This window comes from Salmo salar, chromosome ssa28, assembly GCF_905237065.1.
Source record: "Salmo salar chromosome ssa28, Ssal_v3.1, whole genome shotgun sequence".
In the NCBI taxonomy this organism is placed as follows: domain Eukaryota; kingdom Metazoa; phylum Chordata; class Actinopteri; order Salmoniformes; family Salmonidae; genus Salmo; species Salmo salar.
The window spans coordinates 38,260,115-38,279,427 of NC_059469.1; positions in this window are offsets into that span (position 1 = coordinate 38,260,115).

Here is a 19,313-nt window from a genome sequence, read left to right on the forward strand (position 1 = left end):
AATTAGCATTAAAAAAAAATCATAATAAAAAAAAATAATAATAATATATATATATTTTTTTTATATAGATACACCTCTCCTGAATCGACCCACGTCGTCCGATTTCAAAAAGGTTTTACAGGAAAAGCAAATCATTAGATTATGTTAGATGAGTCCATCGTAAAAAGCAGCTTCATAGCCATTTTCCGACCAACCACTTGCATCACATATAATCAAAAAACAGCTAAATGCAGCACTAACCTTTTACAAACTTCATCAGATGGCACTCCTAGGACATCATGTTATACAATGCATGCATTCTTTTGTTCAATAAAGGTCATATTTATATATAAAAACAGCATTTTACATCGGCGTCTGACGTTGACTAAATAATTTCCCCTCAAATGCGTCCCGTAAACAATGCTACAATTCCCTAAATTACTATCCGATAACGATTTTTTAAATTTATATTGTCAATCTAACATTTATAGATGAATATCTCTTGAGAACACCTGTCATACCAGATTTTAAATTAACTTTACTGGGTAATCACACTTTGCGATAAAAGGAGATGCGATACTCAGAAAATGAGCTAATATACAGAGCTCGGCGCCATCTTGGAAACAATCGCATGTCACATCTCATCTTGTATAATATTGTCAATAATCGCCTACCTTTAGTTGTCTTCATCAGAAAGCATCCCAGGTCCACAACAGATGTATTTTCGGTCAAAAAGTCCATACTTTACGTTCCATTAGCCTGCTGTTGGTAGCGCGTCCTATGGCTCTCTCCAAGCGCAGGGCTGAAGTTCCGGATAAAATGAGATTCTCCCGCCTGTAGGTTCGTTCAAACATGTCAAACGTTGTAAAACATTAATCTTCAGGGCCTGTAACACCAAGAGAGCCAATAAGATTCGAGGGGGATGATTTCATTGCCTTTAAAACCGTTTTCAAAGGTGGGGGTAGACATGGCCGCCGGCGTCATAATGGTGATGGCCCATCCCCTGTGACCAATTTCCAACGCGTCTCATTCACTGAGTTTCGACTGTATAAGGCTCAAACCACTGTGAAAAGACTGGCGACATCTAGTGGAAGCAATAGGAAGTGCTCACTGAACCATGGTTAACGGTGTGATTTATAGGGAAAGATGAGAAGTCGAGTCCACAATTCTGAATTCCACTTCCTGTTTCAATCGGTCTCGGGGTTTTGACTGCCATTTGAGTTCTGTTATACTCACAGACACCATTCAAACAGTTTTAGAAACTTTAGGGTGTTTTCTATCCATATATAATAAGTATATGCATGCCCTAGCTTCTGAGTTTGATTAGTAGGCCGTTGAAAATGGGAACGATTTTTTTTCAAAATGCGCTGTGGCGCCCTATCCTAGGGTATCCTCAAGAGGTGAAGCAAAACACGAACGGGTATAACCATAATTGAATTTCTCCAATAGAAACTCTCGTTTGCAACTGTTGATTACACCCTAGATGCAGGCAAAGAGTGTGCACGGCGGTATTGAATGAGTCACTGCCTCAAATTTTTGTCTAGACCTGTACACTTAGTTGTAAACTTTCATTCAAATGCTAGGTTATAGCAACCACATGATGATTATAGGGACAATTTGAGTTTCATGTAGTAACCTAAACCTATTGATGTTACATTGAGCTGGGTGAATTTTAGTTTTTTAGTTTAGTTTATTAATACGACCATTTAAAAAAACAAAAAAAACAAGCACACATAAAACTTATAAAAGCCATACATGCACATTAATAAAATTATGGAGGATAACACACCAATACAATATTGGGACTTATTTCCATTGTGGTCCTCTTGAGACAAGATGGCTGGACAAGATGGAACACAGTAAAATAATTTAAAAAAAACAGAGAAGAACATCTATCTGATCATGCCAGTTACATCATAGTGGTTATTCATATGGGCACAGAACACATCAAAAATACTTTTACTTTATTTTTTAAAGCTGCCCAGAGAGGACGTTGTTTTTAATGGCAAGCTGGAATATGAACGACAGCCATCCAATATGATGTAATAAAAATAAAGCCGTGCTCACCCTCCCTCGTTTTAAACGGCACCAGCCGCCACTGGTACCAACATAAGTTTACATCATTTTTTTAAATGAAGTTACATTTCTCAACAAAAAAAACACCAAATCAAATTGTATTGGCCACATACACATGGTTAGCAGATGTTAATGGCCACATACACATGGTTAGCAGATGTTAATGGCCACATACACATGGTTAGCAGATGTTAATGGCCACATACACATGATTAGCAGATGTTAATGGCCACATACACATGGTTAGCAGATGTTAATGGCCACATACACATGGTTAGCAGATGTTAATGGCCACATACACATGGTTAGCAGATGTTAATGGCCACATACACATGATTAGCAGATGTTAATGGCCACATACACATGGTTAGCAGATGTTAATGGCCACATACACATGGTTAGCAGATGTTAATGGCCACATACACATGGTTAGCAGATGTTAATGGCCACATACACATGATTAGCAGATGTTAATGGCCACATACACATGGTTAGCAGATGTTAATGGCCACATACACATGGTTAGCAGATGTTAATGGCCACATACACCTGGTTAGCAGATGTTAATGGCCACATACACATGGTTAGCAGATGTTAATGGCCACATACACATGGTTAGCAGATGTTAATGGCCACATACACCTGGTTAGCAGATGTTAATGGCCACATACACCTGGTTAGCAGATGTTAATGAGAGTGTAGCGAAATGCTTGTTCTTTTAGTTCCAACAGTGCAGTAATATCTAACATGTAATATCTAACAATTCCCCAACATCTACCTAATAAACAGAAATCTAAAGGGGTGAATGAGAATATGTACATATAAGTATATGGATGAGCGATGGCCGAGCGGCACAGGCAAGGTACCAATGACAGAGCAGGAAAGGGAAGATGCAATAGATGGTATAAAATACAATATATACATATGAGGTGATTAATGTAAGATTTGTAAACATTATTAAAGTGGCATTATTAAAGTGACTAGTGATCCATTTATTAAAGTGGCCAATGGTTTCAACTCTGTATGTTGGCAGCAGCCTCTCTGTGTTAGTGATGGCTGTTTAACAGTCTGATGGCCTTGAGATAGAAGCTGTTTTTCAGTCTCTCGGTCCCCAGCTTTGATGCACCTGTACTGACCTCGCCTTCTGGATGATAGCGGGGTGAACAGGCAGTGGCTCGGGTGGTTGTTGTCCTTGATGATCTTTTTGGCCTTCCTGTGACATCGGGTGGTGTAGGTGTCCTGGAGGGCAGGTAGTTTGCCCCCGGTGATGTGTTGTGCAGACCTCACTACCCTCTGGAGAGCCTTACAGTTGTGGGCGGTGCAGTTGCCGTACCAGGCGGTGATACAGCCCGACAGGATGCTCTCGATTGTGCATCTGCAAAAGTTTGTGAGGGTTCTAGGTGACAAGCCAAATTTCTTCAGCCTCCTGAGGTTGAAGAGGCACTGCTGCGCCTTCTTCACCACGCTGTCTGTGTGTGTGGACCTTTTCAGTTTGTCTGTGTTGTGAAGGCAGAGGAACTTAAAACTTTCCAATTTCTCCACTGCTGGGTCCTGGACCCATTGACAGCGGTCAATGTGGATAGGGGGCTGCTCCCTCTGCTGTTTCCTGAAGTACACGATCATCTCCTTTGTTTTGTTGGTGTTGAGTGAGAGGTTGTTTTCTTGACACCAGGTGCCCTCACCTCCTCCCTGTAGGCCGTCTTGTCATTGTTGGTAATCAAGCCCACTACTGTTTTGTCGTCTGCAAACTTCATGATTGAGTTGGAGGCGTGTGTGGCCACGCAGTCATGGGTGAACAGGGAGTACAGGAGGGGGCTGAGCACGCACCCTTGTGGGGCCCCAGTGTTGAGGGTCAGCGAAGTGGAAATGTTGTTTCCTACATTCACCACCTGGGGGCGGCCCATCAGGAAGTCCAGGACCCAATTGGAGGGTACTATGGTGTTGAATACTAAGCTATAGTCAATGAACAGCATTCTTACATAGGTATTCCTCTTGTCCAGATGGGTTAGGGCAGTGTGCAGTGTGATGGCGATTGCATCGTCTGTGGACCTGTTGGGGCGGTAAGCAAATTGAAGTGGGTCTAGGGTGGCAGGTAAGGTAGAGGTTGTCTGGGTCGGCAACCTTGGGAGACACGTTTAAACACGTTTAACCTCTCTAGGGTACGTGGGACGAAATCGTCCCACACTATTCAACAGCCAGTGACAAATCAGAGCGCCAAATTTAAAACCACAAAATGTCATAATTCAAAGTTCTCAAACATAGGACTATTTTACACCATTTGAAAGATAAGACTCTCGTTAATCTAACCACATTGTCCGATTTCAAAAAGGCTTTACAGCGAAAGCAAAACATTAGATTATGTCAGGAGAGTACCCTGCAAAAAATAATCACACAGCCATTTTCAAAGCAAGCATATATGTCACAAAAACCAAAACCACAGCTAAATGCAGCACTAACCTTTGATGATCTTCATCAGATGACACTCCTAGGACATTATGTTATACAATGCATGCATGTTTTGTTCAATCAAGTTCATATTTATATCAAAAAACAGCTTTTTACATTAGCATGTGATGTTCAGAACTAGCATACCCACCGCAAACTTCCGGTGAATTTACTAAATTACTCACGATTAACATTCACAAAATACATAACAATTATTTTAAGAATTACAGATACAGAACTCCTTTATGCAATCGCGGTGTCAGATTTTAAAATAGCTTTTCGGCGTAAGCACATTTTGCAATTTTCTGAGTAGATAGCCCGGCCATCACGCTATTTTCACACCCACCAAGTTTGGGGCTCACTAAACTCAGAATTACTATTAGAAAAATTGTATTACCTTTGCTGTTCTTCGTCAGAATGCACTCCCAGGACTTCTACTTCAACAACAAATGTTGTTTTGGTTCCAAATAATCCATAGTTATATTCAAATAGCTCCGTTTTGTTCGTGCGATCAGGTCACTATCCGAAGGGTGACACGCGAGCGCATTTCGTGACAAAAAAATTCAAAATATTCCATTACCGTACTTCGAAGCATGTCAAACGCAGTTTAAAATCAATTTTTATGCGATTTTTCTCGTAAAATAGCGATAATATTCCAACCGGGCGACGTTGTATTCATTCAAAGACTGAAAGAAAAACATGGAGTCTTCTCGTGGACGCGCATCTCCAGTGTCATTGTTCCCTGCCTGACCACTCACAAAAACTCCTGCTGTTTTTAGCCCAGAGACTGCAGAGACGTCATTCCACTTTCTGGCGCCTTCTGAGAGCCAATGGAAGCCTTAGAAAGTGTCACGTTACAGCAGAGATGCTGTAATTTCGATAGAGATGCCACAGAAGGACAACAAATTGTCAGACAGGGCACTTCCTGTATGGAATCCTCTCAGGTTTTGGCCTGCCATATGAATTTTGTTATACTCACAGACACCATTCAAACAGTTTTAGAAACTTTTGAGTGTTTTCTATTCAAATCTACTAATTATATGCTTATTCTCGTTTCTGGGCAAGAGTAGTAACCAGTTTAAATCGGGTACGTTTTTTATCCGGCCGTGCAAATACTGCCCTCTAGCCCCAACAGGTTAAAGCCTTTTTGGTTGGATTAACAAGAAGTTAAGCTTAAATTTGATGTATTGCACTTGTGATTGTATGAAAGTTAAATATTTCTAATAATTTTGGGGGGAATTTCACACTCTGCAATTTCACCGGATGTTGTGGAAACATTCTGCTAGCGGGGTTACGCTAGTCCAATGCTCACTAGGCTACGCTGCCGCCCCATTGAATTGCGACTCCACTTTGTCTCTATACTAACATTTCGCCTGTTTGATTGCCTTGCGGAGGGAATAACTAAACTATTTGTATTCAACCATATTCCCAGTCACCTTTCCATGGTTAAATACGGTGGTTTGCGCTTTCAGTTAGGGTAGGTTTTAATAGTCACAGTGGGTACAACATCTCCAATACCCTTCCTTATAAACTCACTCACTGAATCAGCGTATACATCGATATTATTCTCTGAAGCTACCCGGAACATGTCCCAGTCCGCGTGATCAAAACAATCTTGAAACGTGGATTCCGATTGGTCAGACCAGCGTTGAATGTTTCTAGTCACGGGTATATCGTGTTTGAGTTTCTTTCTATAAGACGGTAGGAGCAAGATGGAGTCGTGGTCGGATTTGCCGAAGGGAGGGCGGGGGAGGGCCTTGTATGCACTGTTGAAGTTAGAGTAGCAGAGATCCAGTGTGAGTACTACAATCAATATGCTGATAGAATTTAGGTAGCCTTGTTCTCAAATTTACTTAGTTAACCTCTCTAGGGTATGTGGGATGAAATCGTCCCACCTACTCAACAGCCAGTGGAATCCCGTGGCGCGTTATTCAAATACCTTAGAAATGCTATTACTTCAATTTCTCAAACATATGACTATTTTACACCATTTTAAAGACAAGACTCTCGTTGATCTAACCACACTGTCCGATTTCAAAAAGGCTTTACAACGAAAGCAAAACATTAGATTATGTCAGCAGAGTACCCAGCCAGAAATAATCAGACACCAGTTTTCAAGCTAGCATATAATGTCACATAAACCCAAACCACAGCTAAATGCAGCACTAACCTTTGATGATCTTTATCAGATGACAATCCTAGGACATTATGTTATACAATACATGCATGTTTTGTTCAATCAAGTTCATATTTATATCAAAAACCAGCTTTTTACATTAGCATGTGACGTTCAGAACTAGCATACCCACCGCAAACTTCCGGTGAATTTACTAAATTACTCACGATAAACGTTCACAAAAAGCATAACAATTATTTTAAGAATTATAGATACAGAACTCCTTTATGCAATCGCTATGTCCGATTTTAAAATAGCTTTTCGGCAAAAGCACATTTTGCAATATTCTGAGTAGATAGCCCAGCCATCACGGCTAGCTAATTTGACACCCACCAAGTTTGGCCCTCACCAAACTCCGATTTACTATTAGAAAAATTGGATTACCTTTGCTGTTCTTCATCAGAATGCACTCCCAGGACTTCTACTTCAATAACAAATGTTGGTTTGGTTCAAAATAATCCATAGTTATGTTCAAATATCCTCTGTTTTGTTCGTGCGTTCAAGACACTATCCGAAGGGTAAAGAAGGGTGACGCGCCGGACACGTTTCGTGACAAAAAAATTCTAAATATTCCATTACCGTACTTCGAAGCATGTCAACCGCTGTTTAAAATCAATTTTTTTGCCATTTTTCTCGTAAAAAAAGCGATAATATTCCAACCGGGAAACCCTGTTTACGTTCAAAGAGAGAGAAAATAAAAACATGGTGTCGCCTCGTGCACGCGCCTCAGTCTCATTGTTCTCTGATCGACCGATACCAAAGGCGCTAATGTTTTTCAGCCAGGGGCTCCAAAGACATCATTCAGCTTTTTCCCGCCTTCTGAGAGCCTATGGGAGCCGTAGGAAGTGTCACGTTAGAGCAGAGATCCTCAGTTTTCAATAAAGAGAGTGAAGAAGCCCAAGAAATTGTCAGACAGGCCACTTCCTGTAAGGAATCTTCTCAGGTTTTTGCCTGCCATATGAGTTCTGTTATACTCACAGACACCATTCAAACAGTTTTAGAAACTTTAGGGTGTTTTCTATCCAAAGCCAATAATTATATGCATATTCTAGTTTCTGGGCAGTAGTAATAACCAGATTAAATCGGGTACGTTTTTTATCCGGCCGTGTAAATACTGCCCCCTATCCCCAACAGGATAAAGCAGAAATAGAGGGACAATTAATCACTAACCTTTGTGAAATTCATCAGATGACCCTCATATGACTTCATGTTTCACAATACATGTATGTTTTGTTCGATAAAGTTCATATTTATATCCAAAAATCTCAGTTTACATTGGCGCGTTATGTTCAGTAATCTTTTGCCTCCAAAACATCCGGTGATTTTGCAGAGAGCCACATCAATTTACAGAAATACTCATCATAAATGTTCATGAAAATACAAGTGTTATACATGGAACTTTAGATAAACTTCTCCTTAATGTAACCGCTGTGTCAGATTTCAAAAAAGCTTTACCGAAAAAGCAATAATCTGAGTACGGCGCTCAGACACAAAAACATGCCAAACAATATATCCGCCATGTTGGAGTCAACAATAGTCAGAAATAGCATTATAAATATTCCCTTACCTTTGATGATCTTCATCAGAATGCACTCCCAGGAACCATGTCCAATAACATGTTCAATAGCTACGTCCAATTCCATGTGTTTCCAATACTATGCCCATTACCATGTCCATTACCATGTCCATTACCATGTCCATTACCATGTCCATTACCATCTCCATTACCATGTCCAATACCATGTCCATTACCATGTCCATTACCATGTCCATTACCATGTCCAATACCATGTCCAATACCATGTCTATTACCATGTCCAATACCATGTCCAGTACCATGTCCATTACCATGTCCAATACCATGTCCAATACCATGTCCATTACCATGTCTATTACCATGTCCAATACCATGTCTATTACCATGTCTATTACCATGTCCATTACCATGTCCAATACCTTGTCCATTACCATGTCCAATACCATGTCCATTACCATGTCTAATACCATGTCCATTACCATGTCCAAAACCATGTCCATTACCATGTTCATTACCATGTCTAATACCATGTCCATTACCATGTTCATTACCATGTCTAATACCATGTCCATTACCATGTCCAAAACCATGTCCAAAACCATGTCCATTACCATGTCCATTACCATGTCCATTACCATGTCCAATACCATGTCCATTACCATGTCCATTACCATGTCCAAAACCATGTCCATTACCATGTCCATTACCATGTCCATTACCATGCCCAATACCATGTCCATTACCATGTTCATTACCATGTCTTATACCATGGCAATTACCATGTCCAAAACCATGTCCAAAACCATGTCCATTACCATGTCCATTACCATGTCCATTACCATGTCCAAAACCATGTCCATTACCATGTCCAATACCATGTCCATTACCATGTCCATTACCATGTCTATTACCATGTCCATTACCATGTCCATTACCATGTCCAATACCATGTCCATTACCATGTCCAAAACCATCTCCATTACCATGTCCAATACCATGTCCATTACCATGTCCAATTCCATGTCCAATACCTTGTCCATTACCATGTCCATTACCATGTCCAAAACCATCTCCATTACCATGTCCATTACCTTGTCCATTACCATGTCCATTACCATGTCCAATACCATGTCCATTACCATGTCCAGTACCATGTCCATTACCATGTCCATTACCATGTCCATTACCATGTCCATTACCATGTCTAATACGCATGTCAGACGAAAACTCAAAAATGTCCCCACAGACACTGTAGTTTGGATAGGGAATTAATAGAATTCCTACAGACCACTTCCTGTTTGGATTTCTTCTCAGGTTTTTGCCTGCCATATGAGTTCTGTTATACTCACAGACATCATTCAAACAGTTTTAGAAACTTCAGAGTGTTTTCTATCCAAATATACTAATAATATGCATATCCTAGTTTCTGGGAGTGAGTAGCAGGCAGTTTACTCTGGGCACGTCAGTCATCCAAGCTACTCAATACTGCCACCATCCATAAGAAGTTAATTCACTTTGCAGTATTTAGAATTTTTATGTTCTTCCTTACATTATTATCCCAGACTTTCTTTTGTGTTATTACATACAAATGGAAAGAACTTCTGGATATCAAAGAGGCCCTAACTCATCAACATTACCAGCATTACGTCCAGGAATACAACTTTCCTGAAATGGATCCTTTGTTCGTACCCCCCAGGGCAATTGAACTGATTCCAGAGGTTGATCCAAAACACCACCGGCGTAGAAGAGGTATTCGGAGAGGACTTCTAGTCTGACTCAGAAGGTGCGCACACCACCCACCGCTTCTGAGCATATTACTCGCTAATGTTCAGTCTCTGAATAATAAAGTTGACGAGCTCAGGGCGAGGATCTCCTTCGAGAGAGACGTCAGGGATTGTAACATACTCTGTTTCACGGAAACATGGCTCTCTCGGAATATTCTGTTTGAGTCCATACAGCCAGTTGGGTTCTCAGTTCATCCCACAGACAGGAATATACACTACCATTCAAAGGTTTGGGGTCACTTAGAAGTTTTGGGCTCATTTTTTATAGAATATCTACATACCCATACAGAGGCCCATTATCAGCAACCATCACTCCTGTGTTCCAATGGCACGTTGTGTTAGCTAATCCAAGTTTATCATTTTAAAAGGCTAATTTATCATTAGAAAACCCTTTTGCAATTATGTTAGAACAGCTGGAAACTGAAGCAATAAAACTGGCCATCTTTAGACTAGTTGAGTATCTGGAGCATCAGCATTTGTGGGATCGATTACAGGCTCAAAATGGCTAGAAACAAATTACTTTTTTTCTGAAATAATTTGAATCACGGCCTAATGAATGTATTTCAGTTGACTGATTTCCTGATTTCCTTCCTTCCTTTCTTTTTGTTTCTACTGTATTATTGACTGTACACTTGTTTATTCCATGTGTAACTGTGTAATTGTGTTGTTTGTGTCGCACTGCTTTGCTTTATCTTGGCCAGGTTGCAGTTGTAAATGAGAACTTGTTCTCAACTAGCTTACCTGCTTAAATAAAGGTGAAATAAAAAATAAAATATAAAATATGAACTGTAACTCAGTAAAATGTTTGAAATTGTAGCGTGTTACGTTTAATATACATATATTTTTTGTTTAGTTGAACCCCTAAACGATAGGTTGCTAACTCTCCACATTGACTTGATCTGTTATTAGCTAGCTAACCAATTTTATGTGGTCCATAAATCAATGTAGCCTATCAAGTCTGTCAGCAGTATGTGTGAAAGCTGTTGAGGGTAAATGCTCCCTTTCGCCGGCTTTTGAGGTGTGTGGGGGGGGGGGGGTATGTGTGTGAATTGTGAAAGCTGTTGAGGGTAAATGCTCCCTTTAGCCGGCTGCATAAAGGCCCTCTTTGTTACTGTTGTAAATTGAAGGGCTGTTCTGAGGGCACAGGAGAGAGAGGGAGAGGGAGAAAGATAGAGAAGGAGGAGAGGAATGGAAAGAAAAGGGCTTGTAAATGAGACCACTTAGACACCATATGCTGCTCTCCACGGCTCTTCACTCAAGGTTGGCTTTTAAATCACCTCCTCTCTCTCTCTCTCTCTCTCTCTCTCTCTCTCTCTCTCTCTCTCTCTCTCTCTCTCTCTCTCTCTCTCTTTCTCGGTGTGTCATTGAGACACTTTGTCAAAGACAGGTTGAAGTTACTGTGAAAGTGTGGCTGGCTTGCTGTCCGCTTGTCACCTGGCTCTGTTCTCTGGGCTGACCAGTTCTGTGGGGCTGGGCTGTGGAGGCCTGCCTGGGCCATTAGTCTCTGCAGATGCTGGAGAACAGGCCAGGCGCACGCACGCATACACACACGAGTGAGTGAGTGAGTGAGTGAGTGAGTGAGTGAGTGAGTGAGTGAGTGAGTGAGTGAGTGAGTGAGTGAGTGAGTGAGTGAGTGAGTGAGTGAGTGAGTGAGTGAGTGAGTGAGTGAGTGAGTGAGTGAGTGCGTGCGCCGGTATGGAAGTGGTAGAGAAGTGGGGTGGGAAGGTGAGAGAATCCTGGGGACAGAATGGTACATGTGATCGCTGACAGGACCAGAAATGCGAGACAGAAGTTCAGATCACAGGAGAGACCAGGAGAGACCAGGCGAGACCAGGAGAGACCAGGCGAGACCAGGCGAGACCAGGAGAGACCAGGCGAGACCAGGAGAGACCAGGCGAGACCAGGCGAGACCAGGAGAGACCAGGCGAGACCAGGCGAGACCAGGAGAGACCAGGCGAGACCAGGCGAGACCAGGAGAGACCAGGCGAGACCAGGCGAGACCAGGAGAGACCAGGAGAGACCAGGCGAGACCAGGCGAAACCAGGCGAAACCAGGAGAGACCAGGCGAGACCAGGCGAGACCAGGAGAGACCAGGCGAGACCAGGAGAGACCAGGCAAAACCAGGAGAGACCAGGAGAGACCAGGAGAGACCAGGCGAGACCAGGAGAGACCAGGCGAGACCAGGAGAGACCAGGCGAGACCAGGAGAGACCAGGCGAAACCAGGAGAGACCAGGCGAGACCAGGAGAGACCAGGCGAGACCAGGAGAGACCAGACGAGACCAGGAGAGACCAGGCGAGACCAGGCGAGACCAGGCGAGACCAGGAGAGACCAGGCGAGACCAGGAGAGACCAGGCGAAACCAGGAGAGACCAGGCGAGACCAGAGAGACCAGGCGAGACCAGGAGAGACCAGGCAAAACCAGGAGAGACCAGGAGAGACCAGGCGAGACCAGGCGAGACCAGGCGAGACCAGGCGAGACCAGGAGAGACCAGGCGAGACCAGGCGAGACCACATGATCTAGTGTTATGCCCTTCAGGTTGGTCACCATGGAAACATGCACCCTGACGTTATCAAGGCAACAGCGTGGACATTGACATAGAATTACTAGAATGGACATCCCCATTCAAGTCAATGTTCATTGATGGGTGAAGCAGCAGTGGCAATTATATTGTATTTCTATGACCGTGGAAGCGTGTGTGTTAAGTCCGCTCACTTAATGAAAGAGACAGAGACAGAGAAGAGACAGAGACAGAGAAGAGACAGAGACAGAGACAGAGAGGAGACAAAGACTGAGACAGAGACAGAGACCGGGACAGGGAAGAGACAGACAGACAGACAGACAGACAGACAGACAGACAGACAGACAGACAGACAGACAGACAGACAGACAGACAGACAGAGAAAGAGACAGAGACAGAGACAGAGACAGAGAAAAAGACAGAGAAGAGACAGACAGACAGACAGACAGACAGACAGACAGACAGACAGACAGACAGACAGACAGACAGACAGACAGACAGACAGACAGACAGACAGACAGACAGACAGACAGAGAAAGAGACAGAGACGGAGACAAGACAGACAGAGAAAGAGACAGAGACAGATGCTGAGACAAGACAGACAGAGAAAGAGACAGAGAAGAGACAGAGACGAGACAGACAGACACAGAGAAGAGACAGAGACAGAGAAGAGACAAAGACAGACACAGAGAAGAGAAGAGACAGAGAAGAGACAAAGACAGAGACAGAGACAGAGAAGAGATAAAGACAGACAAAGAGAAGAGACAGAGAAGAGACAAAGAGACAGAGACAGGGACAGAGACAGAGACGAGACAGACAGACAGAGAAAGAGAAAGAGACAGAGACAAAGACAAAGAAGAGACAGAGACAGAGACAGAGACAGAGACAGAGACCAACAGAGAAGAGACAGAGAAGAGACAGAGACAAAGGAGACAGAAAGAGACAGAGACAAGACAGACAGAGAAAGAGACAGATAAAGAGACAGAGAAGAGACAGAGAAGAGACAGAGACAGACGCAGAGACAGAGACAGAGACAGAGAGAGACAGAGACGAGACAGACAGAGAAAGAGGCAGAGACAGAGACAAAGAAGAGACAGAAAGAGACAGAGACAAGACAGACAGAGAAAGAGACAGAGAAAGAGACAGAGACGGAGAAGAGACAGAGATAGAGACAGAAGACAGAGACAGAGACAGAGAGAGAGACGGAGAAAAAACAGAGACAGAGATAGAGACAGAGATAGAGACAGAAAGACACAGTGACAAATCAAATCAAATCAAATGTTATTGGTCACACACACATGGTTAGCAGATGTTAAACTGTATTCTACACCATCTACTGCATCTTGCCTATGCCATTCGGCCATTGTTCATCCATATATTTATATGTACATATTCTTATTCATTCCCTTTACGTTTGTGTTTTTAGGATAGATGTTGTGAATTTGTTAGATTACATTTTAGATATTACTGCATTGTCGGAACTAGAAGCACAAGCATTTCGCTACCCTCACAATATACATATGAGATGAGTAATGTAAGGTATGTAAACATTATTAAAGTGGCGTTATTTAAAGTGACTAGTGATACATTTATTAAGTCCATTTATTAAAGAGGCCAGAGATTTGAGTCAGTATGTTGGCAGCGTCCTCTCTATGATAGTGATGGCTGTTTAACAGTCTGATGGCCTTGAGATAGAAGCTGTTTTTCAGTCTCTCGGTCCCAGCTTTGATCCACCTGTACTGACCTCGCCTTCTGGATGAAAGCGGGGTGAACAGGAAGTGGCTCGGGTTGTTGTTGTCCTTGATGATCTTTTTGGCCTTCCTGTGACATCGGGTGGTGTAGGTGTCCTGGAGGGCAGGTAGTTTGCCCCCGGTGATGCGTTGTGTGGACCTCACTACCCTCTGGAGAGCCTTGCGGTTGAGGGCGGTGCAGTTGCCGTACCAGGCGGTGATACAGCCCGACAGGATGCTCTCGATTGTGCATCTGTAAAGTTTTGTGAGTGTTTTAGGTGACAAAACACATTTCTTCAGCCTACTGAGGTTGAAGAGGCACTGCTGCGCCTTCTTCACCACGCTGTCTGTGTGGGTGGACCATTTCAGTTTGTCTGTGATGTGTACGCCGAGGAACTTAAATCTTTCCACCTTCTCCACTACGGTCCCGTCGATGTGGATAGGGGGCTGCTCCCTCTGCTGTTTCCTGAAGTCCACCATCATCTCTTTGTTTTGTTGACAGAGACAGAGACGAGACAGAGAAGAGACGGAGAGGAGACGGAGAGGAGACCAAGAGGAGACAGAGAAAGAGAAAGAGAGAAAGAGGGAGACAATAATGAAAGGAGTGTGTGTAGTGAGAGGAAATCTTTGGATTGTGTGTGCGTCTGTCTCTTTTTTCTTCCACAGATTGTCTTCAGACAGGTAGCTGTATTGATGGCTAGGAGGCAGATCAATGAGACAACAAAGAGCTGAACCTGAGAGATTGGGGGAAGGAAGGAGGGAGTAGGGGCTGAGTAAGGGAGGGAGAGAGAGCACGAGAGAAAGAAGGGGGTAGAGATAGAGAGATGGACGAGGGCAGCAGGCCATTTGTTGAACATGCAACAGCCTCTTCATGAGGGTTATGCTTTACCAATGTGATGGTTATGCTTTACCAATGAGAGGGTCATGCTTTACCAATGTGAGGGTCATGCTTTACCAATGAGAGGGTCATGCTTTACCAATGAGAGGGTCATGCTTTACCAATGTGATGGTTATGCTTTACTAGTGTGACAGTCATGCTTTACCAATGTGATGGTTATGCTTTACTAGTGTGACAGTCATGCTTTACCAATGTGATGGTTATGCTTTACTAATGTGAGGGTTATGCTTTACCAATGAGAGGGTCATGCTTTACCAATGAGAGGGTCATGCTTTACCAATGAGAGGGTCATGCTTTACCAATGAGAGGGTCATGCTTTACCAATGAGAGGGTCATGCTTTACCAATGAGAGGGTTATGCTTTACCAATGTGATGTCATGCTTTACCAATGAGAGGGTCATGCTTTACCAATGAGAGGGTCATGCTTTACCAATGAGAGGGTCATGCTTTACCAATGTGAGGGTCATGCTTTACTAATGTGATGGTTATGCTTTACTAGTGTGACAGTCATGCTTTACCAATGTGAGGGTCATGCTTTACTAATGTGAGGGTCATGCTTTACTAATGTGAGGGTCATGCTTTACCAATGTTAGGTCATGCTTTACCAATGTGAGGGTTGTCGTGTCTTTGGCTATGCCGGATTAAGTGATATGACATGCTAACCTATAAAATCCTTTCTCTGTAATTAATATTACCTGATTAAGCTAATCATGTAAATGTAATTAACTAGAAAGTCGGGGCACCACGGAAGAACGTTTATAGAGCCGTTATCTTCCGAATAAACTCTTAAAATACTTAGTCATATTTTACATCGATAGCAGTCAATATTAACCCTTATCTTATTTTCAGTCTCATAATGAAAGTTGTAAATTCTTGGCTATCTTCACGAACCCTGGCTAAAAAGTTGAATCAGCAATACAAAATTGGGTTTAATTATTTATTTACTAAATACCTAAACTAATCACACAGAATTACAAATACACCGAATACAAATGATGTCATACATGATGGCTGGTTACACAAAGGAAAGGGGGTTGGGCTTGAATGAAAGAGCGGGAAGATTTAGGAACAAAGAAACAGCAGCTATGCTATCGTAAATACATTATCTTATGCATTACTAAATTACCGCCCATTTGGAAAAGGAAAATGCAATAAATATTTACTCTGAGCTGCGCTTCGGTAGATTGGTCGTAGATGCTGGCCGGGTTGGCCAACAGATCTTCCTGTCCTCGGAAGAATGTCTCTGGTGGTAAATTGGATACGTGGTGGTATCTTCGTCTGGTTGTTAGACTGTATCCGTCGTCCGTCCTTTCCTAGCCCACGTTAGCAGCGGCCGCTGCTAACTCAACGGCTAGGAAGTATCACTTCTGTAGTGAATAAGCTCAAAGTTCATACCACCAAAGCTCACGCCGAGGTTGGCTTAGTTCTGTACTTGACATGTGTCCTTCTAACGTAGAGGCTGCAGACCTCACGTACTGGAACATGTGGTTATCTTTTCGTCAAAGGCTTATATAGTGGAGAGGGGGAAGGATGTGTTTCATCGTTTATAACCCCTGTCTCTTCATCAGGGTGGGCCACTGATCAAGCAGGGCACTTTCCTTATGAAAACCCAATTCTCTCATTTGGAAGCTAAAATTACATTTAATCTCCTAACAAACAATTTCAATATCAAACATTGCAATTGCATAACAATTCCATGTTACTCTGATAACTAGAGGGTGTATACTTTCTCAGGTACAGTTTATGTCGTCCTGTCATTAGTCATAATGTCTCAGATGACAACCGAACTGACATCCATACTCATTAAGTTCCAAAGCATATTTCCAACTGGTTTTATTACCAAAATATGGTTCCTTTTCCCCATTTGTTTGATGTTCCCAGACTCTCTATATTTAACACAGGCTATTCAAGTCCTTCAGTAGGGTCAGAAAGAGAGGGGAAGGGAGAAAGGTATTTATGGGGGGGTCATAAACCTTACCCACAGGCCAACGTCATGACAGGGTCATGCTTTACCAATGTGAGGGTCATGCTTTACCAATGCAACGACAGGAAAGTGTCACCATTATGGATTTTCTCAAAAGTGTGCTTCTGCCATTACAGTGGTAGTGATATGCCAGACCAGGCCAAACCATGTTTTGAAAATTATGCTGATATACTGTGCATTTAGAAAGTATTCAGACCTCTTGACTTTTTTATGTAAAATATATTTTGATTTGTTCAACACTTTTTTTGGTTACTAAATGAATCCATATGTGTTATTTCATAGGTTTGATGTCTTCCCTATTATTATACAATGTTGAAAATAGTACAAATTAATAAAAACCCTTGAATGAGTAGGCGTTTACAAACTTTTGACCGGTACTGTACATCGACCTTTCATGAGTTATTGACCAGTATGGCCAACTTAATTGTGATGTGACCCTTTATAACAAGCTCATGAAATGCTTTATGGATCCGTGGTCAAAGTAAAATCATTACCAAAAATAATGATAGAAATGAAACTAGTAAGACAAGAGGAATAACAAACACAAGAATGGAGCTACTTACAGGAAGTACCAGATGAATGTGGAGCTATATACAGGAAGTACCAGATGAATGTGGAGCTATATACAGGAAGTACCAGATGAATGTGGAGCTATATACAGGAAGTACCAGTACCAGATCAATGTGGAGCTACTTACAGGAAGTACCAGATGAATGTGGAGCTATATACAGGAAGTACCAGATGAATGTGGAGGTACATACAGGAAGTACCAGATCAATGTGGAGCTATATACAGGAAGTACCAGTACCAGATCAATGTGGAGCTACTTACAGGAAGTACCAGATGAATGTGGAGCTATATACAGGAAGTACCAGATGAATGTGGAGCTATATACAGGAAGTACCAGATGAATGTGGAGCTATATACAGGAAGTACCAGATGAATGTGGAGGTACATACAGGAAGTACCAGCTCAATGTGGAGGTACATACAGGAAGTACCAGATGAATGTGGAGGTACATACAGGAAGTACCAGATCAATGTGGACCTATATACAGGAAGTACCAGAACTAGATCAATGTGGAGCTATACACAGGGAGTACCAGATCAATGTGGAGCTATGTACAGGAAGTACCAGATCAATGTGGACCTATATACAGGGAGTACCAGATCAATGTGGACCTATATACAGGGAGTACCAGTACCAGATCAATGTGGAGCTATATACAGGGAGTACCAGATCAATGTGGAGCTATATACAGGGAGTACCAGATCAATGTGGAGCTATATACAGGAAGTACCAGATCAATGTGGAGCTATGTACAGGAAGTACCAGATCAATGTGGAGCTATATACAGGGAGTACCAGATCAATGTAGAGCTATATACAGGGAGTACCAGATCAATGTGGAGCTATATACATGGGTACCGGTACAGAGTCAATGTGGAGCTATATACAGGAAGTACCAGATCAATGTGGAGCTATATACAGGGAGTACCAGATCAATGTGGAGCTATATACAGGAAGTACCAGATCAATGTGGAGCTATGTACAGGAAGTACCAGATCAATGTGGAGCTATATACAGGGAGTACCAGATCAATGTGGAGCTATATACAGGAAGTACCAGTACCAGATCAATGTGGAGCTATATACAGGGAGTACCAGATCAATGTGGAGCTATATACAGGGAGTACCAGATCAATGTGGAGCTATATACAGGGAGTACCAGATCAATGTGGAGCTATATACAGGAAGTACCAGTACCAGATCAATGTGGAGCTATATACAGGGAGTACCAGATCAATGTGGAGCTATATACAGGGAGTACCAGTACCAGATCAATGTGGAGCTATATACAGGAAGTACCAGATCAATGTGGAGCTATATACAGGGAGTACCAGATCAATGTGGAGCTATATACAGGGAGTACCAGTACCAGATCAATGTGGAGCTATATACAGGGAGTACCAGATCAATGTAGAGCTATATACAGGGAGTACCAGATCAATGTGGAGCTATATACATGGGTACCGGTACAGAGTCAATGTGGAGCTATATACAGGAAGTACCAGATCAATGTGGAGCTATATACAGGGAGTACCAGTACCAGATCAATGTGGAGCTATATACAGGGAGTACCAGATCAATGTGGAGCTATATACAGGAAGTACCAGTACCAGATC